Here is an 18,039-nt window from a genome sequence, read left to right as displayed (position 1 = left end):
TTGGGAGACTCAGGTGTTGCCCTTCTGTGTGCGTCAGTGAGCGACAAAGAAGGCACTGATTTGGGGGTTACGAGGAAATTTTAAGTCAGCAGGTGGCTTCATACATGTAAAATCCACAAACAACGAGGGTCGGCTGTAACGGTTTTTACTTAGGAAACTGCACACAGTTGGGGGGGTCTCTGTGCTGCTGTTCACTGTTGGCACAGGGTTTGGTGCATGGCGGATGCTCAGTGTTTGCTGAAAGAAGCGAGAGAGAGAGAGAGAGAGAGAGAGAGAGAGAGAGAGAGAGAGAGAGAGAGAGAGAGAGAGAGAGAGAGAGGATGGAGAATGTTCGGGAGGTACCTGGTCAGGGGGACGGCAGCAGGAATGAAGTGGACCACGGAGCCGCATGGAGAGAACCCCCTGCTCGTGAAGGTTCCATCATGGGCCTTAGGGGCCCCTGAGTTTATAGTTTATCCTTGACACGGCAGCCACAGAAAGGTTTAGGCACAGGTATGAGATCAGATCGTCTTGGGAAACAGTGGCTGCGGTGTGGGGAGCAGACTGGAAGGAGCAGCAGGTGGACGTAGGGAGACAGAGCCCGGGACCTGGGGGCGGAGAGTCCAGGACCCAACACGGGTGACCAGGGCAGGGCTGACTTGGGCTGGGAGAGGGGACAGATGGTGAGTTCGACTTCGGATGGGAGTTACTTAAACAGCCCGTGACGGCAGGTGGCAGCTAGACCTGGGAGTGTGGCACTGAGGACAATGATGTAAGCAAAGGGATGAAAACGTGGGCATTAGACGGCACCTGAAGCCAAGAAGCAGATGTGATCCTGGGGGCAGGGAGACTGTTTTGCAGAGCTGCCTGGGGCTGATGGGACAAGACATGTTCTTAGGGTCCCCGCTTTGTTGCAAGTGGCCTCGGTTCCAGAAAAGTCTAACTGCATTCATTTTGGGGGTGGGGAGAGGGAGGGAAAAGAGGGGAGGACTGCTGTATCATAACCACTGGCTCAAACTATTATTATTATTATTTTTATCATCAAATGAAATCTCTAAGTTGTTTTCTCATAGGCTGTCATTAGGTCCCAATTCCCCATCCTATATTTATGTAGCTGCTTATTTAGACCAGAGATTCTCATCTGGGGCTGATTCTGTCCCCTAGAAGACATTTGGCAAAGTCTGAAAACATTTTTGATCACTACTATTGGTAAACAGCCAGTCAGGACAGAGCAGAGGATGGAACCCAGGGCGGTCTCCCTCTAAGATGACACTAGTACACTAACACCCATCAGGAACTTTCATCCAACTTGTGAGCTTGGCTAACGGATGATTAGCTCAGATTTATCTTAATATCTCTGTGGGTTTTCCCTCGTGCCCCAAGAATATGGTGGGGGACCTGATTATGGCTTCCCACCTCCACACGTCTCACCTGTTTCCCTCTCCTACCAGACTGGATAGTCTACCGTCTGCCAGAAGAGGAAGTGAGGGTGGTGAGACACGATTACTTTCCAGTGATTCATGCTGGCTTTAAGGCTCATGACTGCAGCTGCCCCTTTAATAACCCCATTCTTCAGGGTGACAGGAGGATGACAGCACGTGGGTTGGTCTCTAACTGAGAGACTGTACCGTGTCAATTCTGCTTCCTTCCCAGGCCTGGGACCACCGGATGCCTGGTGATATGCCTCGAAATGTCAAAGGTCGTGGGTATCTGAGACTTGCTTTTAAGTTCTTGCAAGACCCTATCGTGTCAGATGCAAGTAGCGTAGAGAACTCTTACAGCTTGAACTCGATGATAAAATAGAAAAACCAACAAACGATACAATTCAAAAATGGGCAAAGGGCTTGAATAGACATTTCTCCAAAGAAGACATACAAATGGTCAGCAAGCACACAAAAAAGATGCTTCTTACAAATCATTAGGGAAATGCAAGTCAAGACGACAATGAGATGCCACTAGGACGGTGCAATTTTTAAACATGGAACATACCTAGCACTGACGGGGATGGCGATAAACTGGAACCCTCCTATAATTGCTGGTGAGAATGTAAAATGGTGCGGCTGTTGTGGAAAAGTTTCACCGTTCCTCAAAAAGTGAAACACAGAATTACCATATGATCCAACAATTCCCCTTCTGAGTATCTACCCCAAAGAACTAAAAGCAGGAACTCAAACAGATGTCTGCACAGCCACGTTCATAGCAGCATTATTTGCAACAGCCAGAAGCTGAGCACGACCCCAGCGTACAATGGAACAGAATTCAACTTTACAAAGGAAGGACATTCTCACACACACTATACCATGACCTAGGACACGCTGCTCGGTGAGATAAGTCAGACCCAGGAGGACAAATACTGTGTGACTCCACTCGCATGCGGTCCCCAGAGGAGTCAGATTCATAGACAGACAGTAGGTGGTGGTGCCAGGGGCTGGGGGAGGGGCGGGAGGGGAGTGAGTGTTTAATGGGGACAGAGTGTCAGTTTGGGGAGATGGAAAGTTCTGGAAATGACGGTGGGGATGGATGCACAGCAGTCTGAATGTACACTTAAAAATGGTTAAAATGGTTTTTTGTTTTGTTTTGTTTTTTAAAGGTACAAATAGTGCTGCAGGAAACCTGAACTTCAGAGCAGCTGCTCTTCAACCATCGTGGATTTAGATTTTTCTCCCATGAACCTGACATACCCCATGACCGAAGGGAAATGTGAAACGGCCTTAAGAACGTCTTTCCGCTTTTTCTACTGACAAGTGTCCTGACCTGAGTGACAGGACCCAGTAGCTTCATCAAGAGACTGGTTCCGACACACAGGGAACTCCGCAGGGCTCTACAAGTGGCTTGGAAGGTCCCTGCCTCTGCGTCTTACAGCACGCACTCCTCCAGACTCCCTCAGCAATCAGCAAGGACGGCTAATGGAAATGTGGGGACAAACTCACGCCGTGTGGTGTTTCGAGTCATGACGATGAACAAGTATACCACAGAAGGGGCCAGGCAGAGGGGTCCCTGGAACTTTGTTTTTACCACAGGTGACCTAGTAAGAATCACTCCTAAGGGATGACATCAAGCACCAGGGGAAATAACCTTTTTTCTCTTTTTTTTTCAAATGAGGGCGCAGCTCACAGTAGCCCATGTCGGATCGAACCGGCAACCTTGGTGTTATTAGCACCATGTTCTAACCCATTGAGCTAACAGGCCACCCCGGAAATAGTCTTTTGACTCTTTTGACGTGAGGTTGAAAAGGGGCAAATCCAGACAGGAGGACAGAGGTGTGACCTTGACTGGAATGTGACTGATAAAAAAGGAGGAGCTTGGGGGTTCTACTTCCTTATTAGCATACCCCCCAAAAAAGGTGTGAAAGCTCGAGGATTGGGCGGAGATGCCCTGCACTGCCCAGGCTGGAGATCACCCACTCTTGTCTGCTCCATTTCACGCTATTTCCTGGCCTCAGGAAGGAGCTACCTCCTACACCATCCACAGGTAGTTCAGAGCCAGAAATAAGCATTTGCCTTGTGAGTGAGTATTTTTCGGGACTCTGGGTACAAGGCCAGATGCTGAACTGCAGGGGAACCAGCAAAACAATTTCACTTCCTGGGGCCTTGCCAGAAAGGGCAGCCGGCTTTCCTCTTAGGCATTTAAAAAAAAAAAGATGTTAATTCAATTGACTGTACAGAAATCAAAATGACGTGGCTGAAAAGCATTTTAACGAAAATAAATGATTTTTATAAAAGATTAATACAGGTGAGGTTACTACACATTTGAAATCTTCCAGAAAATCCCAACTGGCCTTATTATTACTATTTTTAAAAACCTCTGTTGGGGGAAATAAAGAGCAAACGTTGGCAAAGGTGGTTGTAAGGAGGGCAGGGGAAATCAAACACTTGACAGAGGCCAGTGAGTTTCTCTTTCAGCAGATAAAAAGCATTCTGTTAAAGGCGGAAGGCAGGAAAGAAAAACATGCACGGACAATGCCAGAAAAAACCTGTTTGCTTTCAATGGCCTGGAAAATTATTCAAGGGTGCTGCGTTCCTGTAAAAAGGCAACTGAAATGGTGTCAGGGTTTGTGAGGCTTAGAAAGACCCTCTGCAGGGAGTTACTTCCCAGTGGGAACTCCCGTCCCCTCCTCCTGTGTCCCTCACCACATTTCCAAGAGGAGTCACGGCTCTAGAAACAGAATGGTAAAAATCACGAGTCTAATGTAGGGGTTGGTAAACTGTGGCCCACGTGCGGGCCAGCCACCCGTTTTTCGAAATAAAGTTTTACCTGAGTACAGCCACCCCCACCCCCATGTGGTCTGGGGCAGCTTTCGCCAGTAGAGTAGCTGCCACCGGCTTGTGGTAATGCGAAGTCTCAAATATTTACCATCTGGCTCTTTACAGAAGAAGTCTGCTGATCCCTGGTCTACTGTATCTAATTGCCTTGTTCTGGAACGGGGCGTGGGGAGAGGCTAGTCCCAACAATGAAAACACAGCCCGCGTGGCTCATGGGACGCTCCCATATTTAATCCCTGACACCAGAAGGGAATGGAATAAAGCAGGGGTGTCCAAACTTTTTTCAATGGTTTTCACCAAGGGCCATATGCGGTAAAATACACAAACACCCGAGCCACTCACTTGAGGTGAAGTAGGTATTGCCTCACCTGGTTTATTTAAGTAAACTACATATATTTTTGGAATTTGCTGCGGGCCCATTAACCGCGGCCTGTGGGTCGCAGTTTGGACACCCCTGGAATAAAGGAAGCAGCGAAGTGATTAACTGTGTGAGGCCATTACCGAATTCCAGAGCCCTGAAATAGCCTATGCTGGTAGCAAACAGGTTCAAGGTTAGTTTCTGAGTACCTCAAGACCCCCACAATCCTAAGTATGCGGCTATAACTATTACTGCAAGGCAGCAACCAGCTCCTACTTGAGGAAAATTCCAGAACCTTGCAAAGACCTTCATTAGTATTCCTTTTAGAAGTGCAAAGGTGTGAGCTTGAATACATTTTACATCTCATGCCTCAAGGTCGTGAAGGAAATAATGTCATGTACTTACATAAGCTAGGTGCAAGGCCAGGCAGTCAGAACATTTTTCCCTCCTCTCTAAATCTGTAAGACTTTTGTATTTGGTGAAAGTGGTATTTTAATGTACGGAGAAGAAATATATAATGTAATATAGAGTATAGGCAACTAGCCAAACATTGGACAGGTTGTCATATCAGGCACCCATGTATGTATAGTTACATGCCCTATAACATTTTGGTTAATGATGGATAAGTACGTGATTGGGGTCCCATAAGATGATGATGGAGCAGAAAAACTCCTGTCGCCTAGTGACGTTGTAGCCTTCATAACGTCACAGTGCAACGCGTCCCTCACGTGTTTGTGGTGACGCTGGTGTAAACACACCTACCGCGCTCGGTCATACAAACGTAGCACATGTAATTCTGTACAGCACATGGTACGTGACGATGGTGATAAACAACTATGTTAGTGGGTTTATGTATTTACTATGCTACACTTTTTGTTATTTTACAGTGTACTTTCTACTTATATGAAAAAGTTTGTTAACGCCAGCAGCGGCCTCAGGCAGCTCGGGTTTACCGCGTCTCTGGATAGCATCATTTCTCTTGCTTTAATCTCATGTTGTTTAATACATTTCGTGGAGCCTAAGTGTACAGTGTTTGTCGTCTACAGCCGTGCACAGTATGGCCCTGGCCTTCACACTCACTCACCAGGCCCGCAAGCTCGAGTCACGGAAAGTGCCCTATACAAGTGTGCCGTTTTCTAAAAATCTTTTATACCATATTCTTACTGTACCTTTTCTATGGTCATCTGCCCCGATACCTCTGTGTTGTGCCTACAGTATTCCGTACAGTGACATGCTGTACAGGCTGTAGCCTAGGAGCAGCAGGCTGTACCATACAGCCCAGGTGTATAGGAGGCGGCACTGTAGGTGTGTGTAAGTGCCCTCTTCTGTGATGTCTGTACAACGATGAGATCGACTAACGAGGCATTTCTCAGAACGTATTCCCGTTGTTAAGCGGCGCATGCCTGTATAGCAAATTATATTCACAGAGGATTCAGATTGAGAAGTTTTTCAAGCAAGAAACTAGAGCTCCTGAAGCGCTCCCCTTTCCTCTCTTGACTTACCGGGTTCCCAAGAGTGAGCCCAAATCCAACACTTATTTTAACTTTACAATATCTGAAAATAACTATGTGTTGAAAAGAATCTAAGCAATGCGTATTAGGAACTTGTGAACTTGTTCTCATTTACAAGTCACCAGAAACAGAAGGTTCTCGTGGTGGGTTCATGTCTACCCAGAACTTCAGAATGTGGAAATATTTCCTTATTTGGAAATAGGGTCTTTGCAGATGTAATTACAGATGTAATTAAGCATCTCAAGATGAGGTCATCCTGGTTTTATTTAGGGTGAGGGTGCGCCTGAGATCCAATAACTGGTGTGTTTATGAGAAAGGAGAAAGATTTGGACACAGAGAGAGACACAGATACAGAGGGGCCAAACAGACACCCACACAAAGGAGACCACCAAGTGAAGACGTAGGCAGAGACTGGAGCGATGAAGCCACAAACCAAGGAATGCCTAGGGCCACCTTCTGGAAGCTGCTAGAGGCCAGGAAGGATTCTTCCTTAGAGCCTTCTGAGGGAACGTGGCCCTGCAGACACCTGGATTTCAGACTTCCAGGCTTCAGAGAGAATCCATTTCTGTGACTTAAGCTAATAAGTTTGTAATAATTTGTTACAGCAGCTCTAGGAAACTAGCACAGTTCCACGAAAGTCAAAGGTTTATCAATTGTATTGCCAAGTGCCTCCTCCTTTTCTAAACACTTTCCTACTGTATGATGTGCTGGGATCCCACAGTGGCATTTTGACATTTTGGCCTGCGACACATTTGTGAGTGTCTCATAAAATAAAATAGAACAGAAAATACCAGAGTCTCTCATGAGTAATAAAGATGAGTATTGTTTGGTAAAACTTCGGATCCCAAGGTGAGGATGAGTGAGCGTGAGCATGCACACTTACGGGGCCACTGTGTAAAGTATTAGTTTTCATTACCGTCACAGCCAAAACAAAACACACTCATCGAAGGTGCTACACAGAGTCCCAGAAGCCCCCACCTTTGGGCCCAACTAGAAGGTGAACATTCCAGACCAATGGAAAACGACTCTAGTTTTGAAACTCTCCAGGGATGGAGATGCCCAGTGTTTGGCTCGTTTTCCCATCTAGAAGACCTTCAGATGTCACCTTTACTCTGCTTCTGCTTCTTTTCAGTTGTCCAGTTCACTAAGTGTTTATGGGACAGGCAGGTAGGACACCGAGCAGAGGCAGTGGCCGAGACGCTCCTCAAGCAAGGAGTCAGGTCCGGAAACTAATCAATACCCATCAGAGGACGCTGGGTCAGGTCAACTGATGAAACAGGACGCTGCCCCGAGGGCAGCCTGTGCCCACCTCTAACATGTCCATGTCCCCATTCCTTTAATGCCCATGTTGTTACAGATTTTAAAAAGAGAATAGCTAGATTCAGGCTACCTCAGGAATGAACCTTGAAAATATTGTGAAAACACTAACACAAGAAGCCAGATACAAACGGCCACAAACTGCAGGATTCCACTTATAGGAATTTGTCCAGAATAGGTAAATCCAGAGCTAGGAAGTAGATTAATGGTTGCCAGAGGATTGGGGCCAGGGAAGTGTGGAGTGCCTCTACAGGGCACTTCCTTTGGGGGTGATAAGAATGGTCTGGAATTAGACAGTGGTGCTGGTTACACAACTCTGTGAGTATATTAAAAAAAACCACACACTCTAAATTGTACACTTTAAAAGAGTGAATGTTATGTCATGTGAATTACAACATCCCAGTTTTAAAAAGCAGCAGAATAGGCAACCCTGTGAACGACGGCAGGGCTTTCCCCAGCAGGTGGAGAAGCTGGAGGGCCTTCCTCTTTGATGGGAGCTTTTGGAATATTCTAGAAGAGGGAGAAACACCAGAAGGAAGGTTTTAGCTTCCTGATAATAGGCCAGGTGGGGCTAATGACTTAAAAGTACTGATTTATAAGATGTGACTTAGAATTGCCTCAAATTTCTGGAGCAGATCCCTGTGGTTGCATTAAAAAATTTTTTTAAAACATTTTTATTTATGGAGTTATCTATTTACTTTGCACGTCACTAATGAAGTTACTTTTTTTTTTTTTTTAAACCGGAAAAAAGAGCTAAGTTGTGTTCTCAGTTGCAACGCTTTTTACCTGGTACACTGCAGGTGCCGGGTAATAATCAGTTGAATGAATGAATGAACACACGCAAACACTGCTGAGCGCTCTACAAGTAATAACAACACTGTGAAATAAGGCGCGTTATGCTTCTAATTTTACAGACAGGAAACTGAGGATCTGAGCGTTGAAATAGCATCTCCAATGACCTGAGGCCTCTGCTACCACCTTTCTGTTCACGGTGCTCAGGGGTACGTGCATGCACGCAGAGAAGGGGCCGTGGCCACCACAGGCAGGGCAAATCCCAAGTAAAGCCGTGGGTGTCAGAAGCTTCCAAGGTAAAAGGAAGGGCTGGGAAGGGGGAGGTAGGGCAGGTAGGAGGACTCCCAAATCAAATGAGAAGTGAGCTTTCGAGCAATGGAGATGAAAATGGGTATCCGAGTTTCCCAAGGCCGCTGTAACACATGACTACACACAGAGAATGTGTGTCAGTGCCTCTTCCAGCTTCCAGAGGCGCCTGTGTTTCTTGTCTTGTGGCCCCTTTTTCTACCTACCAGCAATATAGCATCTTCTAACCACCCTCTGACCTCTGCGCCCATCACACATCTCCTCCGACCTGGACCCTCCCGCCTCCCTCTCATCAGAACCCCGTGATGCCACTGGGCCCACCTGGGTATTCCAGGATCATCTCTCCACCTCCAGATCCCTCATCTAGTCAGACCTGCGAAGTCCCTTTTGCCAGGTAAGGTCACACATTTGAACTTCTCGACGGTTAGGCGGGTAGGATGTAGCCGTCTCTGAAGGGCTGATATTCTGCCTACCACACTGGACGTGATGTTTCACAAGACCAGTGTTGTGGGAAGCCGACTACAGATTACAGAGCAGAGGAGAGATGCAGATGGCCCTTCAGTCTGTGAAGCCACAACTCCCACGCGTAGCACTACGGGGGCGTAAGGGTGGTTGGTTCCTGCTGGGAATGGACATAGGATTCCCATAGGAATCCCCTCCGCGAGGACGCGGAGACCGCTGGGCTTACAGGAGTCAGACCCCCGAGGCTTCCGTCTCTGCTTCCTAATAAGCACATTAATCAGGTCACTGCTCTGTCAGATTGACTTCATTTTCCTTTCTGCCGGACGCTGCATCACTTAGCTGCCAGGTTCTCTGCCTCCCTTCCTCCCTCTACCCCCAAATGCGAGCAGGCACCGGCTGCTTTCTAAGCCTTGTTCACCAGCCTTGTGTCCTGCTCCCCATCCCAAAGCACTACTGCCTTCGGGTCCTGAAGGCCTAGGAAGAGCTACTCTTCCCTGTCCTTGAACCCTGAAAGACTTTGGGATGGGATAGAAGTGCGGGTGGGGGAGAGAAAAGAAACCCCCTAATCCAAGGGTAGAGAACACAGCTTTCCCTCTCTCCGATGCAAGATAAATTTGAGAGGACCCCGAACTGGTCACCTGCGAGCTGCAGGGCGCTCATGACGCGCAAGGAAGAGTTCAACTGGCCGAAGCCCGAGGGGCCCATCCCCGACCGGTCACCTACGTCACACTCTCTCCCACGTGGTCAGCTAAGTCCCGACACGTCTACCTCTGAATAGACCTGAAGTCTGACCTCTTTCCACACTGTTCAGATCCAAGTCACTTCCCAACGGGCCTCCCTGCTGCAGCCTCCACCTTTTCCAACTCGTTCTCCGCCCACTGATGGGAAGAGCCAGGACGTCCTCCAAGATAACACCTCCGCCTATGCAACACCCGTTTCAGCTCCATCTGATTACCAGCAAGTTTCCTGACTCTGAGGCTTCATGCATGCTCTTCCCCCTGTGCCAACAGCTGCTGGGCACTGCCCAACCACCACCGCTCCCAACAAAGAGGGCTTTCCTGCCTCTGCCTGGGCGATGTCCATGGGGAAATTCCAGCCCCCATCTCTGCCTTACCCCCTGTCACAATGGACAGCACAGAGGACTTTGTAACCATCTGCACTTGGGCAGGGAACAGAGTCTATACCGGACTTTAGGATAAGGAGAATCCATTGTCAACAATTCAGTCCCATACCATTTATGTTGGTGAGCTATCCTCTTTTCTGTAGGGTTGTCCGATCTTTACCCTTTGGCCTCTCGTTACCCAGTGTCAAACCGTTTCTTACAATTCTGGCCGACACCCACAGTCGTTTCCACTGTGCTTCTAGCTCTCATCCTGCCTCCTCCCCACTCTTACATAACAGCTTTATTGAGCTGGAATTCACATACTGCACAATCCACCCTTTTAAAATGTATAATTCAATGGCTTTTAGTACAGTCACAGTTGTACATGACCACCACAATCAATTTTTGAACATTTTTAACACCCCCCAAAAGAAACCCCACCCCTCTGAGATGTCACTCTCTGTTTCCCACTCCCTCCAGCCCCAGGCAACTGCTAATCTATCTTTTGTCTCTATGGATTTGCGTGTTCTGGATATCTCACATCAATGGAATCAGACAATATGTGGCCTTTTCCAGGCTCATCCATGTTGTAGTGTGTAGCAGAGCCTAATTCCTTTTTGTGGGTGAATAATATTCCATTGCATGGAAATACCACATTTTATTTCTCCATTCACCAGCTGATGGATATTAGGGTTGTTTGCACCTTTTGGCGATTGTGGATAACTCTCTATGAACATTTGTGTGCCAGTTTTTCTGGGGACCGATGTTTTCATTTCTCTTAGGCACGTATGTACCTAGGAGTGGAACTGCTGGATCATATGGTCATTCTTTGTTGAACCTTCTGAGGAGCCGCCAGACTGTTTCCCACAGTGACTGCCCCATTCTCCAGTCCCACCCACAGTGTTCCCATCTTCCCATCTCTCTTTAAATTCTTCAGTTTGGAGCCCCCGAGTGGATACCACAAAGGTTCACAATGACCCGCCATCGACCACCTAGCATTATGAAGGCCACAGAGCTGACTCCCGTCCTGCTTCTGATGCCGAACGATGCTGAGTATTTTGTTTTATACTGTGTCTACTCAATCTCTATCCACATCACTCTTGTGAGGGGACTAATGAGTACACAAACCCCTGCTGTGGATGACTTCACGACTTATTCTTTCTAAACTCAATTTCGTTCTGCAAATTAACCTCAGCAAATTCAGGATTCCAGCCAGGTAATTTGCTGTGGTCCTTCCCTCCCTCCATCCCACGCTGCGATGGAGCAGACCCTGCCTAGACCCTCTCTCCGTTTGGCCTTTCTCGCCTCCTGTAACCCATGTCTAAGAATGACCAGCTGATAAAATGTTCTGGAATTAGACAGTGGTGACAGCTGCGTAACTCTATGAGAGTGAATTTGATAGTACGGGAATTGTATCTCAATAAAGCTGTTCTATCCAAAAACAGAGTGAATGACATGAGTTTAAAATGTAACCACCCACAATGTGCTAAATGTATACTTAGTTAAACCTTTAGAATTTTTTTCCAAGAGATGATATGAATCAGCGTATTTGCTACTTAGGACATAATCAACTGCAACTTTATACGCAGTCGAAACTATGAACCTAAGAACAAAAGCAGAGAAGAGAAGAAAGTTGAATTTAGTTTACATGCAAGGCAATTTTAACAACAAAAAAAAGGAGCACAGCTGCAGGGGTCCTTTCACTGAGATCTCCCGAAGGACATTATTTTAATCAGTTTGTCCCCTCCCCCATCAGCCACATTCCTCCTCCAAAAACGTCCCACAGGCTGCTCCAGAGCTGTGACCGGAATTGTTTTGCACCTGGAGAGGGTTTTAAAAACCCGGCAGCTCTTCACCAGCTTTCAGGGAGAAACTAAAGTTTAACTAACAAATAACAAAGAAACAATGACTGGTTGAATTTACTTAAAGCTCTCTGGGCTTTAAATTATTTAAGAGCGCTGTGATGAAACTGTTGTAAAAGTCATAGATGGAATTTGAAGACATGAAAACAGGCCCCAGGATGAGTGAGGAAGAATGAAGGAGACCTTGACTGAAAGATCAGAAATATGCTAAACACGTAGAAGGTAAACACCCGGGGAGGCACAGCTGGTGAGCACAGCCCTAGTCCGGGGCTGGTGACAAGGGAAACGGCTACAGGGCCATAATTGCTACTGTGTGACAAGAAGGAAAAGTATACTGTAGCTTATGTCAGAAACAATGTAGGCGCCAGCGCCAGGGCAGCTTTCAAAGTGGGGGCATTCCCAAGTCAACTTAAAAAAGAGAGAGAACGGAATCCCAGAATCGCGTTGCCGTTTCTCTAACGTATGCCATTTAAAAGTGACATAAGCTAATGAAAAGCAAAACAAAGTATGCTGACAAGAACAAAGTTTACTATGCCTCTGGCTGTATGCTCTTACATGCTTTAAAACTTTTTTTTTTCCCCCTCAAAAGGGCTAGACCCATAGAAACGGCAAACTCTTCATAAAGTGTAAACTATGGCCCAATCCAAACAACCGAGATGCTCAAATTTTCCGGACTCTTTGTTACCCGGAATGTCAATCTAAAAATACAGGGCACGCACACATTCACAAAAGATATAACATGTATTGAGCAATCACCATTTGCCAGGCACTCTGCTGTGCTCCTCACACGTATTATCTCATCAAATTCCCAACCAACCCTCACACCCCGGGTTTAAAGATGAGGAGACTGAGACTAATATGGGGTGGAAACTGGGACCAGCACCCAGATCCGATTTGACATTCAAGCCTGTGCTCTTGACACTTCTCCACACAGCTCCGGGATTAATCATTCACCCAGGTACCTGCAAAATCCTCCCCCAAATCACCGTTGGCCATGCCTGGGGCTATTCACACTGTCCTGAACTCTCTCTAGTCAACCAGAAGAGAAGGGTCCTTCAGCGCTCCGGGCTGCAGTTCCACTCTACCCAACCAGGCACGGGGGGCGGGGGACTGTTCTTTACTCTGGTGGTACAACTTCCAGAAAACTTTTCCCCCTCTGGGCCAGCCATCTCTTCTACCGTTTCCATCTCAGCAAAGCAACGGGTGGACACGACAACGGAAAGCAGCGACCACAAACCGTGCAAGGACCGAGGGCCTCTCAGTTCTGCTTGCAATGCAAGCTGCACCGCACCATCTAAATTTTTCCGCAAGAAAGAAACTGGGGAGCGGAGTAAGAAGACCCCGAGTCCACACACACTGGGCGGGTTTTGTCATCCAAACGCTCACTGGCACAGAGGACATCTGCGGCAGAGTGAGCTCTCCACGGAGGACTCAAGTACCTCGGTGCTGGTGATTGATGCTTATTGGTGCATTCCGGGTTCCAGCCCCAGGTGGCCCTGAACCTGGAGCCCGAGAACAAGTCCATCCTGATCGAGGGGAGCTGGCCCCGCGGGCGGGAGCTCAGATGGGCCGGCGGGCATCGCCTCCACCTCTGCACTGGCCAAGCAGCCCCCATGCACGGGAGGGGCAGCCTGCGCTGCAGGCCCGCCGCCGGCTTGCAGGAGCCCAGCGGGGCCCTGCCGGAGGCCGGGGCAGCCCCAGGGGTCCCGCCCCCGCGGCCGCCCCCAGGGTCCCGTTGTCCTCGGGCCCGCCCCACCGCCCTCACCTCGGCCGGGCTCCCCGCAGGCCGCTCGCCGCCCGCCGCTCCGCCAGCCTCGCCGCCGTTTCCGCGGCCCGGCCTCCGCAGAGCCACCGCCTCCCGCAGCGCGGAGCCGGAAGCGGGAAGCCGCCCCGGAGAGGCGCGCACGCGCGGCGCGGTCCCCGTCCCCGTCCCCGTCCCCGGGGGCGGGTCAGTGGGTGTGGTCCCGAGGGGGCGGGGCCTCGCGGCAGGCGGGGCCTCACGGCAGGCGGGGCCTCACGGCAGGCGGGGCCTCACGGCAGGTGGGGCGCAGGACTTTGCTTCGGGTTGAACTTGGAGCGCGGGAAGGGGGCGTCCGCTCGGCCTTGTTGGGGGCGCGGGGACTGACGGGGGAGGGTACTTGCGATGAGGACGAGGGCGATTCTTGAGGGGCGGGTCAGCAGGGTTAGGAGGCTTTTTTGGGGAAGGGGGTCAACGGGGCCCTGGAATGTCAGCGGGGTCCGGGAGCACCTAGGGGGAATCCTGAGGGAGATCAGCGGGGTTGGGTGGGCGTTTTGTGGGGTCAACGGGAGCCTAGGTGATTAGTGGGGCGGGGAGGTTCTGGGTGGGAGGACACTTGGGCTGGGGGGCGCCTTGGGGGAATCAGGGGTGCTTAGGGGGGATGTCAGCGGGCGCCTGGGGTTGGTGGTGAGTCTGGGGTCAAGAAGTCGGAGGGGAGGGTACAAGAAATGGAGAAAACTATACGTCACCTGCGAAGAAGGGGCAGTGTAAACTACAAGTAGCACTAACTAAAAGTCTGGGACAAATTAGTTCTATACCTCTCAGGTGGTCCCCAACATAAGTACTACCAGATACCCCAAACACACGCCAGACACCCAGGCAGGTGCTATCAGATACCCAAAACATGCTTTCAGACACCCCGTTTAGGTCTGTTAGATATCCCAATACTAACATTCGGAATCTGAAAAACATGCCAAATATCCCAAAGTACCGGGCACTTTCACCCAAGAGCCATCAGATACCCCCAAACCGGCTTTGACACCCAGAAACGTATCAGAGACCCTAAACAGGAACATTTAGGTTCCTCCAAAACACAAACCAGATACCCTCCATACAGATGTGATCAGATACGCCCAAGCAGGTGTTCAGAGTCTGAAACACATGCTGGATGCCCCCACACAGGTGTCCTTAGACAACTGTAGGCATGCCAGATGCCTCCTCCAGTGTTAGCCCCTCCTCAGGTACCATCAGACATCCCAGCCCTGAGGCTGCTTGTCCAATCCAGGTCCCTCACAGGTGGGACCGTTGGGTAGTAACCAGGAGAGGAGCCAACTACCTCTCCAAGGTTCAAGCTGGTTCACCAGGCCAAGATCTTCCTAAACCAAACGCAGTTCAAAACACACACAATCTGTGATCAAGAGCCCACCATTCAGAAACAGGGTGGGGGCGGAGTCTCCAAGTGACCTATCTTCAGTTTAAGTCCAGTCTTTAAGGCCAAGAGAAGGAGCATATCCAGGGAACTGGAGAATCCAGAAGTGCAAGCACATGCTTCGTCAGACACCCCACTGTGATTGAAGTCAGAAGCCCCAACACAGGTTCTTTTGAGGTCTCAATGATCTTTAAATGTTCACTGTCTGAATTGCTATGACTTCTGGACTTTGTCCCAAAGGCAATGGGAGCCATTGGCGATTTTAAGCAGAAAGAGTGACGTGATCCTTATTTCTATAGTCATCTTGATTATAGAAACCTTCAGGTGACACAATTCTCCCCTAAATGTGGAAACTGACTTTTTAAAGGAGGCTGGCAAGAAGGAGAGGTATCTCTGGTCTTTCTTTTACCCACACAACCATTCTGTATTTATTCAGTCCTTATCATGAGCCAGGGACTCTGCTAAGAGCTAAGGAGACACAGGGAACTTAAGTCTAAGGCAGTGTTTCTCAGTCTTGGCGTTACTGACCATTGGGCTGGATAATTCTCTGTAGTGGGGGCCTGTCTTGTGCAGGAGGATGTTACACTCCATCCCTGGCCTGTACACCCTAGATGTAAGTAGCACCCCCAGTCCTGATAATCAAAAATGTCTCCAGACATTGCTAAATGTCCCCAGGGGGCAGAATGGCCCTCGGCTGACAGCAAATGGCCTCAGAGACACTGAGACATTGATGCAGTCACCTAATAGAGGCTTCCTGGGTTTTAAAGGGTGAGTAAGAGTTAGGTGGCCCAGGGAGTTCCAGGAACAGCACTGAATGATCAAACTCAGGTGATATGCAAGGGGAGCCACAAGATTTCAGGGTGTCTGGGCCATGGAGCCTGTGTGGCTGAGTAGTAAGAGAGAAGGGCGGAGGGGTAGGCAGGGTTAGACCATGAAGGGCCTCAAGGTCAAGGCCAGGAACAGGAAGGACTGTCTGCACTGGTGTTCCTTTAGTGGGGCTGGTCTCTGGTCTCAGCTTTACCCTGGAGACCCACCTTCCATAATTACCTAGAGAGTGACTCCCTGTTCTGTTTAACTTACTGTGGGGCTGTTTCCTCTAGGGGACAGACTGTGACACGTAGCTTTGAATACCTCTGACAGTAAGTAGGCTTGTGGCAAGTTATATGCAGGAAGTGCATGCTCTTAGCCTGTTGGGAGTGAGACACAGCTGTTCTGGCCTCACGTGTCTCCTTAGTGGTGGCTGTGTTCATAGCCTAGGGTTAGGGTCTATGATTCAGATGCTAGCTTTGCCCCAGCAATAACAACAAAGAAGAAGAATGACGATGATGATGATAGATGCTACTCCTGCCTGTATGTACCCACGTCATTTCTTTTACACAAAATGAAATCTTCCTTGATCTCAAAGGATAGTCCTTGAAATCAAATGGTGTCTCCAGGAGATGGAGCTTCATTCCTACCATCCTGAGGGGAGATCTGTTTGAGTGACTCATTTCTAAAGAATATAGTAGGGAGAGAAAAATAGTAACCTGGCAGGTGTTACCTTAACCAGGTGATGAAGCTGAACACCTGCAGGGATGTCATATCCATAGCAGTTGCCCTCTGATATGATGAGACAAAGTTTGTTTCTCAAACCCATAACCTCTGTCTCCTTATGAGAAAACATCAGACACACTTAGATTGGGGGACACTGTACAAGACACCTGGCTAATACTTCTCAAGACTGTCAAGGTCATGAACAATAAGGAGAGACGAAGGGACTGTCACAGACCAGAGAGACGGAAGAGGCAGGATGATTAAAGATAATGTAGTATCCTGAGTTGAAAGAGAACCTGAATGGAAAACAAATAAACAAACAAAAAACCAACCTGGTGAAATCTGAATGAAGTGTCGAGTTTGGTAAATACAATCGTACCAGTGTTGGATCCTAAACTGTGACCAATGTACTGTGGTCATATAAAATGTTAGCATTAGGGGAAGCTGGGTGAAAGGTAGGAGGGGACCCTCTCTCCTCTCTTTGTACCTTTCTGTAAATCTAAAATTAAAAGTTTAGGGGAGAAATGGCGTCCCCTCCTCAGGGGAGGGGTAGGAGGAGTGAGTCTGTTGTCCCAGGATGGTGTTAAGAGTCCTCAGATATTTATATGCTCTAAATTAGGGTATATTACCAACATGCAGCAAAGCTATAAGTTATTGTGTATAATAGTTTGAAGTCATTTCAAAGTTTGACCTCTTGGTGTGCTATCATGTTAAAATCTTAAGTAGGTATTCCTTTCTCTAGAGTATATAATTAGTGTTAATTTTTCCTGTAACAAAACAAAACATTAAGTTATGGCTCCCGTCTGCCTCGCACTACATTCTAGCCTTGGTTACTCAATGGTTTATGCTAGCCATGGAAAGCAATTGATTACAGTGTCATGATTATATCAAAGAATTAAATCTCATCCTTAACGTCTGGTATTTCGCCAATAAGTCTACAGATAAGAGATTACAGGAAGCCAGTCATAGAATTTGAAAATAAACTCTAGTCTTCCCTTAGCTATTTTAGGCTTTTAGAGAAGGTATGGACTCATTGTAAAACATTTTTGCAAGTCTGATTGCTTATATACGATCCAGGCAATTTTTGCCTGATTTAGAATTCCTGATAGCTTATTTTAAAGCAAAGGAAACACAACTGAGCACGAGTTTGGGGTCTTTAGAACAGTTTGTGAAAATCTGGTATGAAAGTGTTTTCCCTGTCCTACTATTTTAAATATTAGTGTACAGAGCTGTTATTAATGCCATTTTTATGGGAAAACCTTAAAAATATTGCCCCCAAATATTGACAGTAAGCACATCAAACCACAGTGTCTCTGATGTACTACACTTTTGTTCTTCAGGCATCTGTAATTTAATTTTCTTTTTCTCCATGTCTTTTGTTTTCTTTC

The 18,039-nt window shown here is 48.1% G+C and overlaps 1 protein-coding gene across 3 annotated transcripts in view; it reads right to left on the bottom strand.

Annotated features, from left to right (window-relative positions):
- The window catches only part of LOC308508764 (rho guanine nucleotide exchange factor 18-like), a gene marked incomplete at its 5' end in the record, with an annotated part of 54,047 nt that extends 40,200 nt beyond the window's left edge, over positions 1–13,847 (bottom strand). For all 3 annotated transcript variants that reach the window (XM_081076025.1, XM_081076026.1, XM_081076027.1), the window contains one exon: positions 13,717–13,847. The remainder of the gene's footprint in view (positions 1–13,716) is intronic.
- Positions 13,848–18,039: the final 4,192 nt, after the last annotated feature.

Source organism: Rhinolophus hipposideros, assembly GCF_964194185.1.
Source record: "Rhinolophus hipposideros genome assembly, chromosome: 16".
NCBI classification, from domain to species: Eukaryota; Metazoa; Chordata; class Mammalia; order Chiroptera; family Rhinolophidae; genus Rhinolophus; species Rhinolophus hipposideros.
Note: the sequence above shows the minus strand (reverse complement) of the source record. Positions and strands in the feature narration are given on the sequence as shown.